General features: G+C 45.2%; 1 protein-coding gene across 5 annotated transcripts in view; it reads right to left on the bottom strand.

Annotated features, from left to right (window-relative positions):
* CDK17 (cyclin dependent kinase 17) overlaps positions 1-26,751 on the bottom strand; it is a 410,092-nt gene that overhangs the window by 241,841 nt on the left and 141,500 nt on the right. For all 5 annotated transcript variants that reach the window (XM_069229533.1, XM_069229534.1, XM_069229532.1 and 2 more), the window contains one exon: positions 10,865-10,953. The gene's annotated coding sequence lies outside the window, so the exon portion shown is untranslated. The remainder of the gene's footprint in view (positions 1-10,864; positions 10,954-26,751) is intronic.

Here is a 26,751-nt window from a genome sequence, read left to right as displayed (position 1 = left end):
AAAAACAGCTTCAATGAGGGAGCATCGAGCACAGAAGTCCCAACGAGTTACACCAGCGTAGTCTAATTTCTGGGGTGTCTGGTTGCCCATATGTAAGTAGTTGAGTTGAACCATGCGAAGACACGATGAGATTACCAATTTCCTAGAGGACATAAAAACCTCATGCTATTTGTCATCATCCAACTCCCCCACTGATACCCCCCACTTCTGCTGTAGGACAGAGAAGCGGTCTGGAGTATGGACAGTCAATGAGCAGTAGATCCTAGCAACAGCTCTTTTGCTAGTCTCCCCAGCAAAAGCTTGGCTTTGATGGTGTTAAATTCAGGAATCTGGGTATTTACGGGTATATGGTCTGATAAGGCATGGCGCAGATAATGGTATAATAGTGTAAGGGAAAGTTGATAATGTTCCTATATGGCTTGGAACGACTTCAGCGCACCACCACTCCAGATGTCCTCCAGATTCCTATTTTGTCCCAACATGTAAAGCCTCTGAGACCCACAACCTGGTGTAACCTCGTACCACGCCATAACAACGCAAATCCAGTGAGTTTGCAATCCCAATTAGTGAACCGAAGTGCTGCTTCCCAGGAAAGCAAGGTCACCTGGGTGCAGTCAGGGAGAGACTGAGGAATTGGGGTTATGTAAAGCAAGGCCAGGAGATCATCCAGTCCTAGGATGTGTAGCTCTACCCGGTATGCATGATCGTCTCATCCCCCAATTAACCAGTCATTTATTGTTGCAGTTTGCGGAGCGAGGTAATACCCATAGAGGTTTGCCATTCCCAGTCCTCTGTCAAGTGGAGATTTTCTGGCATTCCTAAAGGCCACCTGGTGATGACCCCAGTTCTGAAAAAGGCTGTCGTCCTCGACGTCAGTCTCTAGAACCATCTCAGAGAAATGTGGGTGCTGGAAATTCACAAGGACATACAAGAAGTGAGGGAAACATACAATTCTAAACAATGCTACTCGCACCCAGGGGTTTACATGCAACCAACCCCATCTCCACAGGTCCCTGGTCAGTCCGTTCATAAAGGGCTAAAAGTTAAGATTCCATGCCGGTTCTGGGAGGCAGGGGACATAAATACCTAGGTATTTAAAGGAAAGAAGGCACACCAGGATTTTGAGACACCAAGATCCCCTCAATCAGCACTAACAGGGACTTGGACATGCTAACACGCAGGCCAGAGACCTCACCACAGAGGTGAAGCTTCTCAAGGCATCTTGGGCCTAATGACTGCAAATCGCCAAAAAAAAAAAAAGTTGTCACCTTCATAGAGAGCTATGCGCTCCTCGAGGTTTTCCCCCAGGACCAGACCTGTATTTGGGCATCATATCTAATGAGTCATGCCAAAGGTTCAATCCCCAATACGAAGACAGGGCAGACCTGTCTGGTGCCTCTGTGGATTTGAAAAGGTGGAGCTAGGACTCTGTGCGGTAGGAGCAGCGTATAAAAGGCCATTAAGCCTATGAATGTAAGGCCCAAAGCCCGCACCGCTCAGAACAGCATTGAAAAAGGCCCATGCTACGGTATTAAAGACCTTTTCAAAATCAATTAGTAGCAAGGTCATTGGGCCGGTAAGACGATATGCTTGAAATAAGACAAGTTCCACCATCCGAATACAATTGTTGGTACTCTATTTGGGCATGAACCCACACTGATCCGGATGGATTAGACAGGGCAGGGCCTGGGACAATCAAGATGCGAGGACCTTAGCAAAGACCTTGATGTTGGCGTTTATCAGGGAAATAGGCCTATACGAGGAGCAGAGTCCGTGGGTTGATCGGCCTTTGGTAATACAACAATAGTGGTTATGTCAAGTTCTGAAAGGAACGATCAATGAATTGCTGCCTCTGTGTAGAGTGCTACAAGAGGAAGAAACATAAAGTACTGATATCCTTTAAGAAGTTCATTCGGAAATCCATCCGGGCCTAGTGTTTTACCCGGAGCCAGGTCAGAGATGGCTTCATTAACGTCCACCATGATCGGTTGGTCCCGGTATCGGGCCAAACATGGGGGTGAGGGTGAGGAATTTGAGGGCGGGGGCTCTCTTCCAGTAATTGAGATACCAGTGCTTGTGGAAGCACAGGTGTCACCGCGTATAATGTTCGGTAATAATCTGCAAATATTTGGGCAACCTCGGGCGCGCATTTGTAAAGGTCACAGTGGACATCACGGATGGACAGCACAATTCTGGATGATGCTTCCTTAGTTGCCAGACAGTACAGGAGTTTACTAGAATTGTCTCCATAGTTCACAGACCCATTGGGTCGACGCCCTCCAGCACTGTCTGACTTCTTCAAAGGAAATCTGCTTTAATGTAGATCTGGCCAGTTCCAACTGATAAGTAATATCTTCAGATGGGCAGAAAAATGTTTGTTGCTCCAGAGAGGATATGGTCTTCCAAAGCCATCACTTGTGCCACATGTTGTGCCTCTTTACCCCAATGCAGCCATTGATCAGGCCTCTGTGAGTTTGGTACAAGCCCATAGGGTCCCAGCAGAACTAACAGTAGTGCAATTACTTCTAAAGAATTGTCCAGTTTCCTCCTCTACAAAGTTGGCACCGTCCTGATTCACAAGCTGGCAAGCGTTGAGTCACCACATAGGTTGTAAGGGTCCTTGCAGTGGTCCCATCTCTACAAGGAGAGGGGCATGGTCAGAGATGCTTCAGGGGAGGATCTGGACTTGTCTCAAGAGGAGAACATCAGTGGCTGGAAGCCAGACCTCATCTATCTGTGATGTATTATGTACCGCAGATGAATGGGTATATGACCAGTCAGAGGGAAACCGCAGTCTCCATTTATTGCACAGGCCCATTGAATCAGCACACAATGAGAGTTGGCAGGACTGCACACCTCGGCCTGGCCGAGTAGGCTCATAAGTGTCTAGAATGGAGTCGGGGACTGCGTTAAAGTCACCCCCGCTACCACCACCAAACTTGTCTATGTGGAAAAGGCTACTAGGAGTTCCTTGAGCATTTGTAACATCAACTGCAGATTCCGCTAGGGGACATAGGCTGAATCCCTCAGTCCCTAAGTATCTCCCCACGGTGTCCACGTGAGAGGCAGAGACCAAGAGCAGAAAGGCTTGGTGCTACAGGATTGTCATCCTTCGTGAACCCTGGGAGAAACCAACATAGAACACCTGGCCATAGCTAAAGCGGTCAAGAAAGGATCATTGTGAGCCTAAGAGTTGAGTTTCTTGGAGCATGACTACTGACCTCTTAATATGGTCAAGGAGACCATTTAACTTTCAGGAAAGGACCTTAAGCATGTGATACAATTAAGGGAATCAAAATGTCCACTCTCCCCCCAATAGGGAGGCTGCGGGGTCTGCAGGAGGACGGGTGCAACTGGGATGTACAACGTGTTGTAACTAAGCAGGTGTGTTCAACAAGCAAAGTGTGTGACAACTATGCAGAACTGTAATTTGAAATGGCAAAACAACAATAATCACCCCTCGCCCCAACTGCCTGCCCTCCTCACACTTCTAACTTTGAAGCATTAGTCACCCAATACCCAGCCATATAGGGACTAATAAGGGGTCTCGGAAATTGTCCAGGCCTCCCAGTCCCCCCACATCCTTATTGCCCAACAGCAATTTTTATTTGTCTCGGTTATGTAATAGAAAAATCCCTCCTCCTCTTCCCCAACCCGAGTAGAGCACCAACAATTGTAAGCAGTAAAACAGCATGTGTCTATAATACAGGTAAACAGCTTGTTACCATAGCCGATCTGTTCATCACACCAGACCCAGGATCACGTTAGTGTTTGGAGTCATCCGTCTGAGTTCTGAAAAGAGTGGGAATATTAGACAGCAAAGCCTCTAGATCCTGAGCATCAGCAACGTGCCCAGAAGGAGGGGTCTGGGTGAGCTATATCCTTTTTGCAGGCCAGAGCACCCTTTCTGTGAGTGGGGATGTTTTTAGATGATGGACCTGGGATGCACTCCCCCATCTGTGACTCTGCCGCTTCCAGCTTTCCAGGGTGCCGAATTGCCTGTTACTCTGTTGCCCATTCCCAGGCTTGTTCCAGAGTGTTGAAGAAATAGGTCGACAAATTGAATATCAACTTTAAGCGGGCTGGAAAGAGCAGCATATATTGAATCTTAAGAGCTCAGAATTTATGTTTAACCTCCTCAAATGAGCGTCTACACTGTTGAACTACCCTACTATAGTCGGGGAACATCATAATCTTTGAACTGTGAAAGTTCAAGTCTTGATAGTTTCTCACTTCACAGAGGATAAAGTCCCGGTCTCGAAGGTTAAAGATGCGGGCTATAATGGAGGTGAGGGTTTGGAGGAATGGGGCACTTGGCCAGTGATCAATGCGCCCTCTCCACCACGAAACAGCAAGGTTTCTCAGACAGGACCCAGGGCCGAAGCCAGTCTAACAGACAGTCAGCTCCGGCAGCCTTAAACCCTTCCGGAAAACCAATAAAGTAAAAGGTATTTCTTCAGATCCAACTTTCAGTATTTTTGGCCTGTTCTTCCAGGGATGCCGCTGTGGAGATCAGTTTGGAGACTTGAAGTTTAAGGGGCGTCACTTCGGCTTCCATTGTAGAGACCATGGTTTTGGCCTCTATCTCCCTGCTCGCCACATTGTGGAGGTCTAGGTGCAGTAGGGATACATCCACATAGACTTTGATCACCTTGGTTTTCACTGCTGCTCTCGCGTCTTTAATGGCTTTGAGAACGAAATCCAAGTCTGTATGTTGTGCAGCGTTGGTTACAGGAAGAGGTGCCTAAGTGATAGTTCTAGGTTTTGATTTGCGCTGACATTGGGGGCTTGTCCCACTTCATCTCCAGGTGTGGGTCTAAGGCTGCGGCAAGGAAGTATTATTATGCCATCGCTGGCATGCTTGCCCTTCTAGAGCAGCACGAGCAACCAGTGTTGATAGTCAGTCACACCGAAGTCTCTAGGGGCATCCAATCACCCCTGGCACCCCTGAGATGCGTCTCCTCCCCTCCACATCCCAAACATGCAACCAGGTGCAGCAGAGCAGATTAACAGGGTTGGTGGTCTCTAACCATGGACCATGATATATTTTGGGGTGTGGGGGGCACAGGGAAGGGAGGAGCCTCCACAACCAACAAGCCCTCCAGGGGCCACCGTAGGTGTCACCAGGTAGGGCCACGGTGGAAATTGGCACCCAGCTCCCACCTCTGGCAGGGTCATCTCAAGCACGTTCAGAGTCAGTGGCACCCAGTCCCCAATGAACAGATATGATGGTGAGTGAGTCAAGAAGCAGCATAAGGCCCTTACAGTTGAGGCTATGCAGGTTCCGCATTATTAATCAGCACCTCCTTTGGCTGTGATCATCTCTCCCTCAGCAGCCGGACGCCACCTAATTCCAGCAGTGCAAAACTGATCTGGACTAATTCCATGGGTCACCCCTATGCAAGCCAGACAGTCCAGTCTGGGGCGGTGCACCCTCCCCCCTCAGTGCAGTACCGAATTACGCTCTGTGCCAGGCACAGCCCACCTTACCCTGTTCCCACAAGAAGGCCCACAAAGTGACAGAGCTGCTACAGTCCCCAACTCCCACCAGCCAAGCGTGAGCATCCGAGGACAAAAGGGCAGGGAGTGGGGAGCTCCAGGTCACGCGATCCCACAACAGATGCAGTTAGAGAGAGGCACTCTGCCACAGGTCACCGGGCTGCCACACAAACCTCTAATATATAGCAGCGCAATTTGGCAAGTTCATTGTGGCAGCAGTTGGCCCTGATTACTGCTACTGCAGCACACCCTCAGAAGGGCTGGTGGTAACAGGGTCGGCCGAAGCCTCCAGACAGGAAGGACCTCAGTGTCGCTGGAGCTGGTGGGCAGCCGCCATTCAGTGCCATGTCACCAACCTTGCTGTTCTCCTGCAGCATTGGTTATAAGTTCATCTCATGTGCACCTCTCTGAGCAGAGATGGAGGGTCTGTGACTGCTCCCTTCTATCAGTCTCATACCACACCCTCGACTCTAGGTGCAAAGTCAGCTGCTATCTTACGTTGCTCTCATCACAGCTGTCGGTGCATCACAGGGCCCCCGCTCGAACCACAAAATAGGCACAGGCTGGCCCTCGGGAGACCCCCTTCGCTAAAGACAACCCAGGGAGGTTAGTACGTTGCGGTGTCGGGCAGGATGATGGTGGATTCTCATGAGGCAGTTGCAGCAGAACTAAAGCCCAGCCGCCATCTTCACTTCCGAAGTCACGCCCCCATGCAAAACAGATTTTAGCCATTAAAACAAACTATTTCATGGAGAAAATACTTAAAGACCGCAGCGCTACTCGAGAGCTTTTTTGTGGGTAGTTAAATCCCTAGCTTCACCTGACTGCACAGCCCATATCATAGAGCACTCACAGTCGCGCTGCAATAATTTGTCAACATATTTTAAGAAAAAAAATCTCTAAAATTTGTTGCTTTGCTGAATGCAGCTGTTGGGAATACTCTCGATGCAAAAGCAGTGGAGCATGGCTCTGACTCTCTTAAACTGATTGAATTTACTCCAGTGGCATTTGGGGAATTTGTAAACATCACTAATTCCATCTCCTCAGGCTCTCCTCTTAATCCAACCACGTCAAACATTTTGCAACAGTCTAACTCAGTGGTGGCACACTTCTTATATTGCATCTGCAACTTATCTCTATCCCAAGCAGTTGTTCCTCAGGTTTGGAAAAAAAACACCACTAGCAAAAAAATGCAAAATCAGAATCTACCATACTGAGTAATTATACTCCAATTTCAGCGCATCTTTACCCTGTTCAGACCTTGAAGAAAGTGAACAAGCAATTGTCACAGTATTTGGAGATCAATAATATTCTGGATGAATAACAATCTGTCTTCAGACCAGGTCACCGTACGGAAACAGTGTCGGTCTTCATGCTAGATGTCCTAAAGACTTTAGCTAACCAAGGTAATTTCTCTGCACTGGTGCTGCTTCTTGATTTGTCCGAGGTATTTGATGCTGTCTCCTTTCAGTGTTTGTGACGCAGGCTGAGAGGCTCTGGAGAGGATTAACTCCCATCTTCTACAATGCCAGCAAACAGTCTCTCTACAACCATTTTTATCTCTGCCTAAGTTTTTATAATGGGGAGTACTGCAGGGCTCTTCTTGAACCCTATGCTTTTTAAAATGGGGAGTACCGCAGGGCTCTTCTTGGACCCTATGCTTTTTATCTATATGTCCACCCATTGGCCCAACTTGATCGATCATTTGGTCTTAGACTTACGAGCTATGCATAAATTACACACTTGCTCTTTTTGCTGGAATAGTCAATGTCTTTCCTTAATGTCCCCCTGTACAGTTTCCAAAATTGCATGCAAGTAGTGGTGAACTGGCTAAATCTGGCTAAGACAGAGATTCTTTTTAGCTCCCGTAAGCCTACAGTTACTTAGCCTATTTCTGGCTGTTGGCTGGAGCAACTTGGCTCACCACTGGATCTAGCTCCTGCAGTTTCTAACAAAGGTTTTTTTCTGGATGGTAAAATGACTCTCACTTGTCATGAGAACCATCTTTCTTCCTCTTAGTGTCTACCAATGAGGCTTTTACACAATATTTTGCCTGTTTTTACCAGCACACATTTTGCTGTTAATAGTTAAAGCCTCTATTTTAATGTAGATTTGACCACTGTAATTCACTACTTTTGGGCGTGCGTGTCTTTACTCATGAGATTACAAATTATTTAGAATATGGAGAGCCAAACTGGCTCAAAGAAAAGAAAAGGAAAGTGTTCGTCGTGGAGGTGTTGCGTCTTTACCAGACAATTTGTGTACAGTACAACAAAGGAGAGAGACCACCCGATCCGCAAGTATGTGTTTTTGGTCCTTATTTCCACCTTCGCATTAAAGGAAGATACCCTTTTGTTTGAAAGGACTCAACAAAGAACAGAGGTAGATCTACAAATGATTAATTTCGAGGGTCTAAATGATGAAATATCTTGAAAAACCATAGGCAGTCGGAATTGAGACCGCTTCTGTCTGACACTATGGGAGGCTTCATATAAGAATGTGACAGGTTTGCAACACTAAACTGATTGATTAGAGCATCATTATAAAACCAATTCATGAGAATGTATTTAGGTATTAGATAAATGGGAAACAAAACAATACATTTCATGATACCCTGGGTTGGAGGGATATACTCAATCCTGCATACACTTCACACACACACACATCAGGCCTACTACTGATGTCACAGACAACATGCATGAACGAATATGGAATATCAGGGATGGTTGTAATGCCACCTTAAGACATGAAATAGCTTAGAACAATCCTTCCTATTCAAGTTTAAAAAGTCGCCATCCAATTTAGAATCCTGCAAGATAGAAGTGTCTAGAAGACCAGCACCCATGTACTGACTGCCTCGTCGCCTACCCAGCCTGCTCTCAACAAACAATCCGGGGGGTTAAACAACCAAAGGGAAGAGCAGAAAAGAGAGGAACTTCTCTACCACTGTCTCCCGCCAGTGGAATAGAGTGATCTTTAACACTTGTGTCACGCTCCGTACAGCATAACTGAAAACCCGCCTATTCTGATCTCCTTATTCATTGGATCCATTCCTCTGAACAAATGGAGGTAAGCAATCTACCACCAAGTGAAACATGGCACATATGAAACATCCAAATATGTCTCGAATCTAAACTGATTAAGCTGCACACAATTAAAGCCTACGACTCATCAATGTATTACGTTATATTAGTTACTGTACAATACAGTCCATGTAAACCAAACTGCCTGTGCTGGAAATGCCATCTCCGAAAAAGTGTCAAAAAGAGCTCAATGTTACCTCACCATCCTTCTTTTAAGAGTGCCTAATACCAATTAAGTTATGAAGTGCGTACTATATACAAACAAATACATGTAAATTTACACCTATGACTAAAGTACTTTTCCCTCTCTCTGATGAATTCACAAAAGGTCCCAGGGCTACACATAGAAGTTGTACGTATTTATGTATGATGACCATACCACGTCCAAACTGTATCTTAGAGCCAGTACGATCAAGGAATGCAACCTAGAATACACAATAATCAATTAAACAAACATATTTTCTGTGCCTTACTAAAAGACAGCATTGTTTGTGGAACCTGAACTGGAAGGCGATTCTACAACATTCAGCGAAATACTAAAATGTTTGCTATTCTTGACTTGTTTATACTGTGCACAAGGAACCACCAGCCAAAAAAATCTGTTGAACATATGGACCAACTAGGTTACTGCCATAACAATGTATCTGCCAGGTAATGTGGTCCCATATCTTAAAAACAAAGGAAAATATTTTTAAGACCAACCTAGCATTAATTTGAGGCAGTGACTAGAATGCCTAAGGTGTGACACATTCCTGTTTTTTTCAATTCAAAATCTATGAATGATGCTGTGTTCAGCATAATCAATGCAACTCCACCTCATGTGAGGCTCTAGTAAAATAAATTGCAGTAGTACAGTTTGCAACTGAACACTTCTGCATTCACCCCCTTTTTGAGCATCGAAGTGCAGACAAAGAACTCTTTGAAGTTGTTGTTCCTTGAACAAGCAGTCTCCTATCAATTTATGGTTATCTGTTTTAGATTTAGGTCAGCATTCCAGACAAAGTCTAAATGCTTGACCCTATGGCTGATTTTCAAAAAAACTCAAAAAATGCCAGGAGGTTCAACGGGAAGCTTGGTAGTTGAAAACATGTCTGGGCCCTAATAACATCAACTGGATTTTCCTATCTTTAAGCCACAAACCATTTGGTTCCTTAATCCAAGTGTGGCATGATTTGCTAAAGCTTGGCCCTTTGACAAACAGATACATCTATCTGCCACCTGCCTAAGAGTGTAAAATGTAGGTCCTGATGTCTCTGAATTTTCAGGTAAGGTGTGTTTTACACGTTCACCAAAACAGAGCAGAGATGACGCAGGGGTACAAGAGCGGCAGATGTCTATGTATTTTCTTTCTCCTCAACAAGTAATCTTGTAAAGTTTCCACAGGGTAAACAGTCCATCAGAATAAACGTTGTGCAAATGTGCATTACAACATTAAACGTGATTTTCGATTTTTCCCCACCAGGACCCAAAGGAAAAGCACAAATGAAAAATCGTACAGAAGGACACCATCAGACCAGCCTTTGTTGGACCCTCGGAGTTATCTCCTCCTTATTGCATTCCTACAGATGTTGGGATCGAAAACACGAAAGGTGTAACAACAACGGCCTCCCTACCCCATAAGCTACATGAAAGATGCCCTTCCCAATAAGAAAATAACTCTCAAGGAGCACAACTGCTAGTAAGAAAGAAAAATACTCTTCAGTGCATGGGTGGGAGGGGAGGGAGAATGCATCTAGACAGGATGCAATGGTTACATTAAGGCCTTCAGAAAGAGAGGTTGATTTCTTAAATTGACCGATTTCAGAATGGAAATCCTACACAAAGGGAAAATGTGTTCATCTTTCTAATCTCGCCCATGAAACATAACTGAAGAATAGAGAACACATTCTGAATAGGAAGGAAGATACCACTACAACTGTAGGTGCGAGCTTGGTGTGATAAAGCGCTGAACCAGGACCTCGTTACATAGGGGTCAAACAAATCATTTCTGGGTACAATCAAAATTGAAGCCAAGCAATTCAAAAGTAAAGTTCCGTATGATGCCATTTTTTGTTGTTACTACTGTGACATGGACCTACTTGTCCATTTGCTGATGTATCACGTTTTACTGCCACCACACCCCAATCTCAGTACATTTCTCTTTTTGCGGCTAGGTCTTTTGGAGAAGGCTTTCAGAATTAATGTTAAGTTTTCATGATACAAACATGTTTGGGAATTTTCTTTCTACCCAAGAAATGGGGTGTGTTTAAGAGTGACAAACAAAACAATAACTTGTTTCTTACCGGACGGTGTTAGTTCTCCCCATGAGTTGTTCTCTCCATGGATCCACTCTGGCTGAATGGCGTGGCCTCAGGTAGGGGCTACTGGAACCCTAAGTATGGTTAAAAAACGTAAACATGTTAGTTGCACTTTCCAAACCACCCCAAGCGCATGTTATTGAACCTTCGCACTGACACCGAAGTTCAGAAAGACACACACAGGCACCATTTTCAATAACAATAACTACATTTTTGTATACTGCAAAATCAATCAAACAAACAAACCCCTGAACCCATTCCCCTATCAACTGCTATGTGCAATAACAGTCACAATTCTTTCACCCTCAATAATCTGAGATCTGATCTCAACTCTACTGATAACAGAGTTTGTTTCTCTTAACTCGGGAAGGAACATAATAGTGAAAATCGTATTTTTGCTCAAAGCCAATATAATTCTAATTGTTCTGGTCTGATTTACTATGAGGAAGCACCAGATGTGCTTGGACTTCCATCACGATAAAAGACTGGTAAGAAACTGGGGAATATATTAAAAGGGAAAACATTAAGAGAGAAACGTCCATCCCTGTTCAAGTATGATAAACATGAAATAAATGAAATAAAAGAATTCTATCTTTACATGTTGTGGGGGCAGTTTACTCCTTTGTGTACTGTTTGACGTATTCCATGCGTAGGCGAGGGTTTGTATGCACCTAAGGGGTCTCTAAAGAAGTAATAATTTATGTTTTGCCTGTCAGGCTGCAATGTGGTGTCGTGTTCGTAGCATTGTAGCTGGTAATCTGTGGTTTCAATCAGCCGCAGAGCTCTGCTAAAAAGGATCAAACTGTTGGAGGTAGTCATTAAGTAACAGTACTTGAGTGCATGTAATAGCTGTATCGAAAACCTGTACGTTAGATCCTTACTGTATATCACTTCTGCTATAATTCCTCATTAGTAAACGGTCTTGTAATAACTACTTTTCACAGTACATTTCATTGTGTCATCATCCATTGGCAACTCCAATCCCAGAAGACGAAATCTTCCCATCAGGCTCGGTTTTCATGAATTTTTTAACTGAACAGGTTGAACACCAAGCATGTTTTGAAACATAGGATTTGTACGCCATTGTTTAAGTAGAAAAAAAGTACCAACAATCTTCAACATAAAAACTACAGATGAATAGTCATCACGGATTCGGGATATAAATGCTTGACGCCTTGCTATATGCTGATGATGGGTACTAGAGTCCATGTTTAATGCTGTAAGAAATTGGATTATTAATTGCGGAGGGTGACTACCCACCTCAAGGAATAATCATAATCCTTTTTAGGTAAACCCATGCAGTCAGCTAAATAAACCTGAGCTCAAACCACAGGCAGCTATGGCACAGAGCAGACAGGCTTAACTTGGGGCAATGTGTAAAGTATTTGTGTAGCCTCAAAACAGTACTAAAGTAAAAACATCAAACAAAAATCCCATACCAAGTTAGAACGCTCAAGTAACATCCAATAAACCAAGCGTTTGCAGTGCAACGGGTCTCGCGTTTGCTCGAGTTAGAGCCATTAGCATTGTAAACTCCTAACCTGAGTTTTCTTGACAGATAAACTGAAAATGAAAAATAAAACAGCTTCACATAACGAGCCGATTCAAAGTGCCACACCATGAGCGAAGGAGAGACACAAAAGGAAAAAGAAGTGCGCTCACAGTGAAAGGTATCAGCAAAAGTGCAATTTATCCATGTAACCAGCAAAAGTGCAATTATCCATGTAACCGGCAAGAGTGCAATTATCTATGTAACCTGCAAAAGTGCAATTATCCATGTAACAGGGTCGATGTCATGCAAAGCACTCTACTACTGCCCAGCGAGATCGCACTGCCTATGAAATAAAGAGAAAAAACTGTCCAGAAGCCATTCGGAAATCGCAGAGCCTCGGATGTTTTCAGTACTTGGCTGGTGCGCTCAACGAGGGCTAAACACCAGAAAAGGCATGCCTTTCACCAATGAACTCAAGCAAATTTTAAATGGCAAGCCCACAAACAAATGAAAGTGACGGGTGTGACAGGGGGGTGGTGATTAGCCCTCAGAGAGATTACAACAGGGACACAGCGCTTTGCGCTCAACCCTTAAAGAATGACAAAAAATGACAAAAATCCAATAAGGAGAACTGGAGATGTGAATTATTACATTTTTAGGTAGGAATAGCGCCAAGAAGCGCAAAGTACCAGTGATAGTCAATGGTTGTAGTAGACCGGGACTTAAGTGAAATTTGAAGTTGATCGCTATGGATTGCCAGTTGGATACACCCAACAGGTTCATCCTGGTTAAGATTTTACCTTCTTACTCAGTCCAGTAAGTCCCAATCCACAACAAGACCTCTAAACCCCCTGGACCTCAAGGGAGAGACCTAGAGACTCACAGTGTGTCAGGCCAAAGCCAGCAGCAGGGTCTAGGGCAGGGCCAGTTGTCACTGTTCTGCTGGGCAGTTGCAGCAAAGGCTCTTGTAGCTTGTTGTATCCCTTTAACTTCAACAGCCTTATGACCATTGGAGTCTACTCTTTGTCCATGCCACAAGAAAGGGCAGGTCCAGTCGTTCAGGGCTCCTCTCAGGTTACAGACAGCAGAACTAATCCTCTTCCGTACTTCCTCTGGTCCAGAAAGCATTTAGTCCTCTTCGGATCTTCCTCAGGTGCAAGAGTGTTCTGAAGTGGGTGCCATGAGAGGCTACATGTATGCCTGGCATGAGCTAGTGGGTTGGAATGACTCCTGGGTACACCCTAGCCAATCGGGCAAAAGTTTCTGGGGCCAACACCACCCACTATGGATATTTTCAAGATGGTCAAAGTCTGTGGCCACGCTGAACTTGGGCTCCCAGGCTGGTAATGTGTGCAGGGAGTGTACCATGGCAATCCTATTTTTCCTCCACATTGAGAAATGAAGTCCAGTTTGGTGCAGCTACTGCCCCACAATAAATTCAGGGACAGATATCTGGTATAACAAAGGTAGAATGTTTAAGCAACCAGAAAGTTGATACATAATAATTGTTTGGACTTTCTGTTTCCCTTTCTTTCAAGCCCCCCAGTGTTATATGTAGACCCCAGAGACAAAAGTCTGGTATGACAAAGCAGGGTTCACACATAGCCAGACATCAACTATCTTGCCATACTGTTTACTGCCTTTCAAGTGTGCCCCAAAGTGTTACATGTAAACCCAGCAGATCTGTCCAGAAGGATTTGACACTCAAGCATTCTGTTTGTATCTCCAAGGATTAAACCTCCCAATCCTTTCCAAGGCATGTTCATTCACTTCATGCCCCTGTGTTTTTTAATATAAGGGGAAGTTGGGTTTTCTGCACTTTTAATCCTGAATTCTGGCATGTGCTGCATATAGACATTTAGAGCAAGGACAGGTGTACGTTGAGTTTGACAGGGATTTCATTATGTCAGACAGCTAGTTTTTAAGTGTCTCTGAATGACAATGGTGAGGGAGTTATAAGGAGCACTACTGGCAGAAGACATAAACCTCCCTAAGGAGTTGAACCATAATCTCCCTCGCAGTAGGAGTGAAATGGTTACAAAGCACTAGGAGGCTCTGCAGATGTAGCAGCATCTGATGATGAATAAAAGTGTGTGGAGCAAAAGGGGACTGACTGACAAGCGTACGCTTGTAACCTGAAGAGACTGAAGACTGAGTACCTGCCTTGCAGCCTCCCCTGTGAAATCAAAAGAGCTATGCTCCTCAAGTTCGCCATCCCTATTTGTGGGCTGTGGAACACTTATGTACCACACTCACTAAGCAGTGGCTGGGCCTTAAGGATGTGTCCAAGAGAGGGAGAACTGAATCATGCGCTCCATCAACTCTGATGGTCACTCACTTGGTCTTTACCAGACCTGGACTGTTCTCTGAGGTAAATGAGATTATGGACAAAGAGCCATGGTGTAGTGAAGAGGCAGAGCCAACTCAAAAAGGTGTAACACTAAATGGGCACTGTTTGCTGGATAGTGACGGTTTTAAAACACTCTTGGCTTGTACAAAACAAGGACTGATAGAAGAAAATGACCCTGCAACATGAAGACAGCTACCATAAAATCAAAGAGAATGCCCTCCTGACCACAGATTAAGATGTTTTCTCCCTCCTGATACCTCATCAAGGGCCTGAAAAAATATGACCACAACATCTTTACCCTGATGGAACTCCACTATCTGCCCTTGCCAGTCTGCGCCATCTTAAAAAACATCTGCATCATTGGCAAAGACAATATAACTTGCATTCCTGCCTATCTGGCTGTCAAGCTCGCCATCACCAGTGGCTTTCAGCACATATGAAGCCAGGACACCATCAGCTGGAAATAAAGAAGTGCAAACAAAAGAATAAGTAATAAAAGCATTGGAAAAGCCGATACATATGCCCTCTCGGATGTACTCTGTGGGACACTGGGTTGTTGGTTGAGGGGGTTATGAGCCCTTCTCAAGCAACAGCCACAATCCTTGTAATGGTGAACCACGAAAAGTCACTCAAACTTCTGCTTAACACTTTTGTAGCTTGTCACAAAAGCAGTCAGGCTTAAGGTAAAGGCAATGTGTAAAGAATGTGTGCAGCACTAAAACAGTAATAAAGTCAAAATACAACAAAATAAAACTCCCACAACAATTTAGAAAAATTGAGTAAATTTGAATAAAGTAGTTGACATCAAAACAACAAAAATCCAATTAGTAGAACTGGAGTCAAAGAGAATAATATTGCCTAAAAGATTAAAGATTTTAAAAAATCAAAGCGCTAATTGCAGACACCTAGTTGTGTGAGACCAGGGTATAGTCAAAAGTTATGGCCAACTGCGATAGGATGAGGTTTCTAATACTCAAAGTGAATTGGGCCTGTTCTTTGCTGGGTTCAAACTGGGGTGGCATGGTGAGCAAAATAATGGCTGGATTAAACCCAGATCTGTGACTGGGGGTGAATGTTTGATTGGTTCCGCATTCCGTCCATCCAGTTACGCTATCCCACAGCGTTTGTGTTTTGCTATGCTTTTGCCGCCCTAAGTGCGCCGGGTATGCCCAGACGTGGGTCCCGGGCTCACTGTGCCACTGGATTCAAGCTAGCCTGGCTGATGAGGGGTGAAACCCCGAAACCGTTCCCAGGATGCTTGTTTCCGGTCCAGGGAGAACCTGGCCTGGCAGTTCGGGCTGGACTGTTCCCTTGAGGAACAGGGTCAAGACTGATTTGCATATGGCTGGGTTCAAACTGGGGTGGCATGGTGAGCAAAATAATGGCTGGATTAAACCCATATCTGTGACTGGGGGTGAATGTTTGATTGGTTCCGCATTCCGTCCATCCAGTTACGCTATCCCACAGCGTTTGTGTTTTGCTATGCTTTTGCCGCCCTAAGTGCGCCGGGTATGCCCAGACGTGGGTCCCGGGCTCACTGTGCCACTGGATTCAAGCTAGCCTGGCTGATGAGGGGTGAAACCCCGAAACCGGTCCCAGGATGCTTGTTTCCGGTCCAGGGAGAACCTGGCCTGGCAGTTCGGGCTGGACTGTTCCCTTGAGGAACAGGGTCAAGACTGATTTGCATATGGCTGGGTTCAAACTGGGGTGGCATGGTGAGCAAAATAATGGCTGGATTAAACCCAGATCTGTGACTGGGGGTGAATGTTTGATTGGTTCCGCATTCCGTCCATCCAGTTACGATATCCCACAGCGTTTGTGTTTTGCTATGCTTTTGCCGCCCTAAGTGCGCCGGGTATGCCCAGACGTGGGTCCCGGGCTCACTGTGCCACTGGATTCAAGCTAGCATGGCTGATGAGGGGTGAAACCCCGAAACCGGTCCCAGGATGCTTGTTTCCGGTCCAGGGAGAACCTGGCCTGGCAGTTCGGGCTGGACTGTTCCCTTGAGGAACAGGGTCAAGACTGATTTGAATATGGCTGGGTTCAAACTGGGGTGGCATGGTGAGCAAAATAATGGCTGGATTAAACCCAGATCTGTGACTGGGGGTGAATGTTTGATTGGTTCCGCATTCCGTCCATCCAGTTACGCTATCCCACAGCGTTTGTGTTTTGCTATGCTTTTGCCGCCCTAAGTGCGCCGGGTATGCCCAGACGTGGGTCCCGGGCTCACTGTGCCACTGGATTCAAGCTAGCCTGGCTGATGAGGGGTGAAACCCCGAAACCGGTCCCAGGATGCTTGTTTCCGGTCCAGGGAGAACCTGGCTTGGCAGTTCGGGCTGGACTGTTCCCTTGAGGAACAGGGTCAAGACTGATTTGCATATGGCTGGGTTCAAACTGGGGTGGCATAGTGAGCAAAATAATGGCTGGATTAAACCCAGATCTGTGGCTGGGGGTGAATGTTTGATTGGTTCCGCATTCCGTCCATCCAGTTACGCTATCCCACAGCGTTTGTGTTTTGCTATGCTTTTGCCGCCCTAAGTGCGCCGGGTATGCCCAGACGTGGGTCACGGGCTCACTGTGCCACTGGATTCAAGCTAGCCTGGCTGATGAGGGGTGAAACCCCGAAACCGGTCCCAGGATGCTTGTTTCCGGTCCAGGGAGAACCTGGCCTGGCAGTTCGGGCTGGACTGTTCCCTTGAGGAACAGGGTCAAGACTGATTTGCATATGGCTGGGTTCAAACTGGGGTGGCATGGTGAGCAAAATAATGGCTGGATTAAACCCAGATCTGTGACTGGGGGTGAATGTTTGATTGGTTCCGCCTTCCGTCCATCTAGTTACGCTATCCCACAGCGTTTGTGTTTTGCTATGCTTTTGCCGCCCTAAGTGCGCCGGGTATGCTCAGACGTGGGTCCCAGGCTCACTGTGCCACTGGATTCAAGCTAGCCTGGCTGAAGAGGGGTGAAACCCCGAAACCGGTCCCAGGATGCTTGTTTCCGGTCCAGGGAGAACCTGGCCTGGCAGTTCGGGCTGGACTGTTCCCTTGAGGAACAGGGTCAAGACTGATTTGCATATGGCTGGGTTCAAACTGGGGTGGCATGGTGAGCAAAATAATGGCTGGATTAAACCCAGATCTGTGACTGGGGGTGAATGTTTGATTGGTTCCGCCTTCCGTCCATCTAGTTACGCTATCCCACAGCGTTTGTGTTTTGCTATGCTTTTGCCGCCCTAAGTACGCCGGGTATGCCCAGACGTGGGTCCCAGGCTCACTGTGCCACTGGATTCAAGCTAGCCTGGCTGAAGAGGGGTGAAACCCCGAAACCGGTCCCAGGATGCTTGTTTCCGGTCCAGGGAGAACCTGGCCTGGCAGTTCGGGCTGGACTGTTCCCTTGAGGAACAGGGTCAAGACTGATTTGCATATGGCTGGGTTCAAACTGGGGTGGCATGGTGAGCAAAATAATGGCTGGATTAAACCCAGATCTGTGACTGGGGGTGAATGTTTGATTGGTTCCGCATTCCGTCCATCCATTTACGCTATCCCACAGCGTTTGTGTTTTGCTATGCTTTGCTTACCTTCAGACTTATAAGAAATTCTGTGAAAAAAAAGGCCTGAGAAGGTAAAGTTAGGAAAAGTACAGTAGCCGACGATGAATGAGGAGGAGTGTTCGTCATCAGGGAGCTGCTGAACAAAGTCACAGTGAAGATTTCTAAGTTCAGACTTTTATAGAAGTTGAAAATCTCCAGTGGGACGAAGGTACAGGCTGTAGCTGCTGAAGGCCCCTTGAGGCTGAATATCCCTTCTGCAAGGAGCTGCTGAGCAGACTTTGCTGCTGTGGAGAACGTAGCACGAGCTACTGCAAAGCAAGGCCGACCAGCAATTCACCTTGAGTGGATCGGTGAGCCGGTAGGTACCAGTCTTGTCTCAATCCCAAGTTTTGAATTTCAGCTATCTGGACTCCTTTAACATCACTTTCAAGTGTCCAGGACAGGAGGTGCACCACATGAAGGGTCAGGACTCACTCAGGCTGGGTCCAGGTGTGGGTTCAAGATGGTTGTGTTCTTTTCTGTCCTTCAGGATTTTATCAAGAGGCAAGCCAATTAGCCCTAGGAGTCATTTTGGAAGTCTTCGTTTCAAGCAGAGAAGCATGTCTCAAGCAGCAGATTAATAGGCACCATGGCAGTGCCCCGAGACTGCTTCTGCAGGTCGAGAAGTGAACTGAAGAGTGGGTCTTGGAGTCCTAATTTTATACCTGGTGCCAGTTTTAAAGTGTAAGAAACTTCTGGAGTTTCCCTCCACATAAGTGTCTTGATTTTCTGCCTTCCTGCCCTGGTCCCAGGCTGTCTGCAGTCACAAAAGGCTAGAGTAAATTTCTTTGTGTGTGAGCTGAGGCAGTGGTTTGCTTTGAAGGACGGCCCATTCTGCCCACACCCAGTGCGCTACTGTGCAGGTGTCTGGGATGAATACACAAAGGCCAACTGTTAACTACACCTAGTCATATGACCCAGAAACAGGCTGCAGGTTAGGAAATGCTAACTTTATAAAAGTGTCATTTTCAGAACTGTGACTTAAAATCCAACTTTACCATTAAAGAGAGTTTTAAATTACAATCCCTTCAACACCAAACATGACATCCCTACTTGCTCCCAAACAAATGTTATCAATTATTAAATGTAATAAGCTACGGAGGGGTAGGCCTCACAGAAGCAAAAAACAAATTTGTGAGTTTTTCGCTACCAAGACATTTAAAACTTAAAAGTACATGTCTAACTTTTTAAATACACTGCATCCTGTAGCTTCAACAGACTTATGACCTTTGAGTCTACTTCTTTGCCCTTGGTACAAGAAAGGGCAGGTCCAGTCGTTCAGTGCTGCTCTCAGGTTCCAGACATGAGGTCCAATCCTCTTCTGTTCTTCTTCTGGTCCAGAAAGCGTTCAGTCCTCTTCTGATCTTCCTCAGGCGCAGTTGGGCTGTTTAGGGTCTTATGTAGTAAAAAGTGAGCTTTAGGGTTGGTAGAAGCTTTATCTCGCCAAGTTGAGTTTGAAACTGCACACAGGCTGCAACGGCAGGCCTGAGACTTGTACTAGGAGGCACCTTGGGGGGGGACTTTACATGATATTTACTGCAGGAACCCACTAGTAGAATTTAATTTACAGGCCCTGGGTAAATGCAGTACCACTTTATTAGGCATTTACAAGTACATTAAATGTGCCAATTGGGTGTAAGCCAATATTGCCATGTTTAGGGGAGAGAGCACAAGCACTGTGGCACTAGTTAGTATTGGTAAAGTCCACAGAGTCATAAGGTCAGCAAAAACAAATTCAGGAAAACAGGAGGGGAGAAGGCACAGGCAAAACATATGGGGGACATACCTAACATGCTGGCTTTGCCAATGGCTTTTTTGTGATGCTGTACAGCAATGAGGGCAGGGGTAGAAGTAAACTGAGTTTTGACGATACTGTGCAACACTGTTAAAATATAATTGAAGAAAAGGCATATGGGTCATTCCATTGGCACGTACATGCATCACAATGCCTATGAACTCCAGCAGAGGGAAGGAAAAGTAGGAGCGGGTGTGGGTGGGAGGGAGCAGCACATGAGTGAGAGAGCAAAACGGGTGGGGGAAAAGCACAAGGGAGAAAAGCATAAGGGAAGCACTCGAGAAAGCAAGCAGAACACAAGGGTGACAGCAAAACAGGGACGCAGGAGAAGAAATACTTAAGGGAGAAATATGAAGCACTCAAGGGAGAGAGCTGGAAAACACATGTTCTCATGGACAGTGACACAAGTCACTTAGTGCCACATGTAGGTAAGCTTTAGTAGTTGCAAACAGCAAATTGGACTGTTTGCAACTGCTGAATGGCCTTCTGACATGTATTAACTCAATTTTGCAAGTCTGTAACCTATTACCGACTCACAAAATAGGGTTTGTGATTTGGTATCAGGAAGGTGCGTGTCAAGGGCGTCCCTTCCTAATACTGACTTGCAGTGGGATGTATGAACGTTTTGCGATCAGAATGCGGCCGCAAAACATTTGCAGTTTACCATCTATTTCAACTTCCCCTTTGTAAATGGGGGCACCAATATTTTTTAAGAGTAGGCAGTGGGCAATGGACCCCGCCTACTCTTAAAAAATTAATTTAAAAGTTTGCATTTTTTAAAAAAAATATTTTGTTTTCCTTTAAGGAAAACGGGCTGCATTTAAAAAGAAAAAAACTGCTTTATTAAAAAAGCAGTCACAGATGTGGTGGTCTGCTGACCCCAGGAGGCCAACATCCCTGTGAGTGCCGGACATTCCCAATGGGTCGCAAATTGCGACATGCCTCATGAAAATTAATGAGGCAGGTGTCTTGCAACATATTTGGGAATCGCAAACAGTGTCTGAGACACTGTTGTGCATCGCATTTTTTTACTTCCTAATTGCGAGACGCAAAGAGTCACAATTAGGAAGTCGCAAATATATACAATAGTACATGTGGCCCCAAGTCAAGAAGATGTAAAGGGTCTAAGATCTAGAGGGAAAACAAACACAAGATGGAACAAGTCGGAAAAGACAAGCCATAGAATAAAAGGCAAGAAAATGAGTGACAATAAAGCAAACCAATGGTAAGCAACAGGGAGGCTCTAAGCTCACTGTAATTTCTTGATAACACCCCAATAGATATTTTTAGGTTGAACATAAAAACAAGGCAACAGACCTTATCCATCTAAATACCCAAGATCTGGAATGACATAATTGCTTCCATCTGGATTGTCTCAACCCTGCTCCACTTTATGACAAAGTTGAAGACACATCTCTTTAAAGAAAACTACATGATGATGCAGTAACAGTCCACTTCTGCTCTTAACACTCACCTACTCCTTCAGTCACAAGTCGACTGTGACTTTGCTTTCGGCTATGTACAGCGCTCCCTGCCTTTTCTATGGGGTTCATACCACATATACATATAAAAAAGTAGGTTTACTAGCGGCAGGACACAGTGTGTGATAAGGTCTCCCCAGGAGCTAACCCTCATAGCCCAACACAAACAACCCATCAAATGGCCTGTCACATAGCTTTACCAGCCAGAAATAAGGAAGTGGTTGTCTTGTGTAGGGAAATGCAAAAAGAACTGTTCACATTTCCATGCCTTTCATGCTGGAGGACATGTAGTGGGTTCAGTTAGGAGGGTGTTCCTTCACCTAAAAGTGGAGGGAAAATTCAATCTTCCAATGAAAGGTCTCTTGGTTATGTTTGAGAGCCACTTGTGACAGCTAACAAATGAATGACTGAAACTACTACAGCAGATTGGTGTGGCTAAGAGTCCCTTATAATGAGGACGAAAGAAAGAGAGAAAGACAGAACGAGAGAAAGAACTGATTGAACAAGAAGTTTGAAGAGTCCAAAAGAGGGAAAGCAAAAGATGCAGAGAGCAATGGAGAGACTTAGGGTGGAAGGGAAGACAAAGGCAGAGAACGATTGGAGGCAGCTCAGAAATAGGGTGGACTAATTTTTAAAAAGTCAGAATGAGAGTTGACCTCATACAAACAGTAAAACAGTAGAATAGACGTAGGTGTGGCATAACATTTGGGCCAAAAAGAAAAAATGGAGGTTGAATGGCTTCTAATTGTTGTTCTCTCATGGGTAATAGGTCCAGCTGAATTGCATCATCCATCCTTTCTGAAGTATACGGGGAGGCATTCAGTCTTCACTTGCTGAGCTTATCAGTCCAGCTGTAAGCGCAAATGTGAATGGAAGATTTTGCTATTATTCTGACCTTAAAGACAAATAACTAAACAGTGTTTGGGTGTGAACCACCTGAGACTCGTATTAGGCCTTGCTTTGATGCTCCGATTAACTAAGTAAGTAAAGAGATGAAGGTGGGATTGTAATAGAATACACAGTCAATATGACAGAATTTTTCTTTCTGCTCATACTTTTAATAAATGTTGCAGTTACAATTCTGTTTGTTTTTATTGTACTAGCAATTCATATCATCTGCACTACGATAGGATTTTGATTTTAAAAGTAAATCTTTAAAATGTATTCATGTTTTCCTAGTGTTTTTAAATGTGCTCCTCCTTAACCCTTTCGCTGCCAGGCCTTTTCCCCCTCAGGTGCCAGGCCTTTTTTTTGGCAATTTGGGGCAGTTCGTGCTTAGGCCCTCATAACATTTTGTCCACATAAGCTACCCACGCCATATTTGCATCCTTTTTTTCCAACATCCTAGGGATTCTAGAGGTACCCAGACTTTGTGGGTTCCCCTGGAGGAGACCAAGAAATTAGCCAAAATACAGTAAAAAAAAATATATATTTTTTTTAAATAGGGAATAAAGGTGGCAGAAGAAGGCTTTTGGTTTTTCCCCAGAAAATGGCATCAACAAAGGGTTTGCGGTGCTAAAATCACAATCTTCCCAGCTTTTAGGAACTGGCAGACTTGAGTCAGAAAACCACATTTTTCAACACAGTTTTGGCATTTTACTGGGACATACCCCATTGTTACTATTTTTTGCGCTTTAAGCCTCCTTCCAGTTAGTGACAGAAATGGGTGTGAAACCAATGCTGGATCCTGGAAAGCTGAACCTTTCTGGAAAGTAGACAAACTTCTGAATTCAGCAAGGGGTCTTTTGTGTAGATCCTACAAGGTTTTCCTACAGAAAATAACAGCTGAAATAAAAACATATTGAAATTGAGGTGAAAAAAACTGCAATTTTTCTCTACGTTTTACTCTGTAACTTTTTCCTGCGATGTCAGATTTTTTAAAACAATATTCCGTTACGTCTGCTAGACTCTTCTGAATATGGGGATATATAGGGCTTGTAGGTTTATCAAGAACCCTAGGTACCCAGAGCCAATAAATGAGCTGCACCTTGCAATGAGTTTTCATTCTATACCGGGTATACATCAATTCATTTGCTGAAATATAAAGAGTGAAAAATAGGTATCAAGAAAATCTTTGTATTTCCAAAATGGGCACAAGATAAGGTGTTGAGAAGCAGTGGGTATTTCCACGCCTGAATTCCGATGTCCCATTACTAGCATGTGAATTACAGTCTTTTTAACACACTGTCGTACATTTGGAAGGCAACAATGTAGAGAAAGAAAAGGGGCAATAACACTTGTTCTTCTATTCTGTGTTCCCCCAAGTCTCCCGATAAAAATGGTACCTCACTTTCGTGGGTAGGCCTAATGCCCGTGACCGTAAACGCAACATGGACACATCACATTTTTACATTGAAATCTGACGTGTTTTTTGCTTAGTGCCTAGCTGTGGATTTTGGCCTCTAGCTCAGCCAGCACCTAAAGAAACTTACCAAACCTCCGCATTTTTTTAAAACTAGACACCTACGGGAATCCAGGATGGGTTGACTTGTGGGGATCTCACCGGGTTTTGTTACCCAGAATCCTTTGCAAACCTCAAAATTTGACCAAAAAACACTTTTTCCTCACATTTTGGTGACAGAAAGTTCTGGAATCTGAGAGGAGCCACAAATGTCCTTCTACCCAGCGTTCCCCCAAGCCACCTGATACAAATGGCACCTCACTTGTGTGGGTAGGCCTAGTGCCTGCGAAAGGAAATGCCCCAAAACACTATGTGGACACATCAAAATGATCAAATACAAAAATACCTGTTTTTGCGGGGCATCTGCGTTTTTGGTCCTGGGCACAGAAGCCATATAGGGAAACCTACCAAACCCAAACATTTCTGAAAACTAGACACCTGAGGGAGTCCAGGGAGGTGTGACTTGCGTGGATCCCACAATGTTTTCTTACCCACAATCCTCAGCAAACCTCAAAATTAGCTAAAATAAATAAATCACATTTTCCCCAAATTTCTGTGTGGGATCACTGCACTGGGAAAAACTTCCTGCCACCCAATGTTCCCCTCAGTTTCCTGGTAAAAATGATACCTCACTTGTGTAGGTGGGCCAAGTGCCTGTGACAGGGAAGAGCCAAAGACATGTTGTAATTGAGGGGGAACCAAAGCGGATCCAAAAAGGCAGTTTGAACAAAAACATTTTTAGGTTGACAAGCGGGGCAGAATTTTTATCAGTATAGATGAGACAATGCTGGGTGGTAGGAATGTTGTGGATTCCTGCAGATTCTGGAAGATTCCATCACAAAAATGTGGGAAAAATGTGTGATTTCCAGGAAAGTTGAACGTTTACAGGGCATTGTAGATAAGAAAATGGTGCTAGGTGCATGTAAAGCACACCACCCTGGACTCACCCAGATATTTAGTTTTCAGATGTGTCTAGGTCTAGTGGATTTTTCAACATGGCAGCGTCCCAAAGTCCAAAAAGTGCAGCACTCACCATTCCAAGTGGGACGATTCTGAGAGTAAGCCAAGCTCTCACGGCCCAAATATAAAACCAAAACCCAAAATAATCAAATGTCCTCTTGCTTGCCGTGAAATAAGATGTTCTAGTGTGCGGGGGAGAGCTGAAAGACTGTTACCCCCTTCAGGTGGGGTGGGAGCTTAACCATGCCCATACTGGTTGGTAGCTATCATCCCACTAATTTTTTTCTTAATTCCCTGGCATCTAGTAGGTTTTTGCCCCCACCCGAGGGAGTGAATCGGGGGTAATTGCCCCATCTGCCCCCTGGTGGACAGAACAACTTTGGCCCCATTTATTTGGGGTGGGGTTATGGCCATACTCCCACCCTCTTTAAAAAAAAAACAAATCACTGGTCTCTGGTGGGCTTTCTGCCCCCCTTGGGGGCAGATGGGCCTTCCAAAAATAGACCGATATGCCCTAAAGGGGGGCAGATATGGCCACAGTAATGTGCCCCCCGGGGGAGCGACCCTTGCCCAAGGGGCTACCCCCAAACAAAACACACATACATACACACCAATCCCTGGTGCCTAAGTGGTTTCTGCCCCCCACGGGGGCAGATTGGTCTAATTCCAATAGGCCGATCTTCCCCCAAGGGGAGCAGAAATGGCCTAAAATAAGATTGCCCCCCTAGGGGAGCGACCCTTGCCTAAGGGGTCACTCTCCTTGGCTGAAATTGGTGCATAAAAAAAAAATCCCCGAGGCCTAGAGGTTTCTGCCCCCCCTGGGGGCAGAGCGACCTAATTCCAATAGGCCGATCTGCCCCCAAGAGGAGCAGAAATGGCCTAAAACAAATGTTCCGCTCCCCCCACCCACCAGGAGAGCAACGCTTGCCTAAGTGGTCGCTCCCCTCACGTGAAATTGCTATAAAAATGGCCTAAAATTAATTTGCCCCCCTGGGGAGCGGCCCTTGCCCAAGGGGCCGCTACCCTTATTCAATAAACAAAAAAAAAGCAAAAAAATAACCTGGTGTTTGGTGGTCATTTCTTGGGCAGCAGAAATACAGAGACATCGAAGGAAAGTAAAGGCCTTTCCTTTCCTTTGATGCCTCTCTCGCCCCCTCCACATGATCCGGGGAGAAATGCTTTTGCATTTCTCTTCCGATCCGGGCTGGAAGCGAGGGGGCAGCCTCTGATGAGGTCAGCGTGCGATTGCGCGCTGATATCAGACACCGGGGGGGGGGTGAAAGGGGAAGCACGATTCCCCTTCTATAGCTGCCCAGGGGAGTGGGGGTGCCAGGCCCTCAGGCCTTTACCAGGACGTAATGGTTACGTCCTCGGCACCCGAGCAGTGCTGCCGATAACCTAACCATTACTTCCACAGAACCCGATGGGTTCATGGAAGAAGGTCTGGAGTTCCACAAACTATCTCTGTCATTTCTCATAGTATTATCTTTACCTGAAACAGTCAAATTTTGTTCAGTGAGTTGTGGAGTGGTTGAAGTTAAACTGTTTTCTGTCTTAAGCTGGCACACTGACTAAGTCCTTAGTGCCAGTGGGTCTAGAACACCAAATCCTGGTCCCTATTCTGGAAGAAAAGATCTAGAAAAAATATCATACTAATCAAGCACTTGCATTACTTTGTTTGAGCTTTACTTTGTCATATCTACCTCAACAGTGCTTCCACCTCATTTTCCATTACAACAGGCACTATTAAGTCATATAAAGGGATTGTTTGGTTTAAACTAATACAGGTGATATATAACTAACAATGGTT

The sequence above is a fragment of the Pleurodeles waltl genome, chromosome 4_1, assembly GCF_031143425.1.
Source record: "Pleurodeles waltl isolate 20211129_DDA chromosome 4_1, aPleWal1.hap1.20221129, whole genome shotgun sequence".
Classification (NCBI taxonomy): Eukaryota; Metazoa; Chordata; class Amphibia; order Caudata; family Salamandridae; genus Pleurodeles; species Pleurodeles waltl.
Note: the sequence above shows the minus strand (reverse complement) of the source record. Positions and strands in the feature narration are given on the sequence as shown.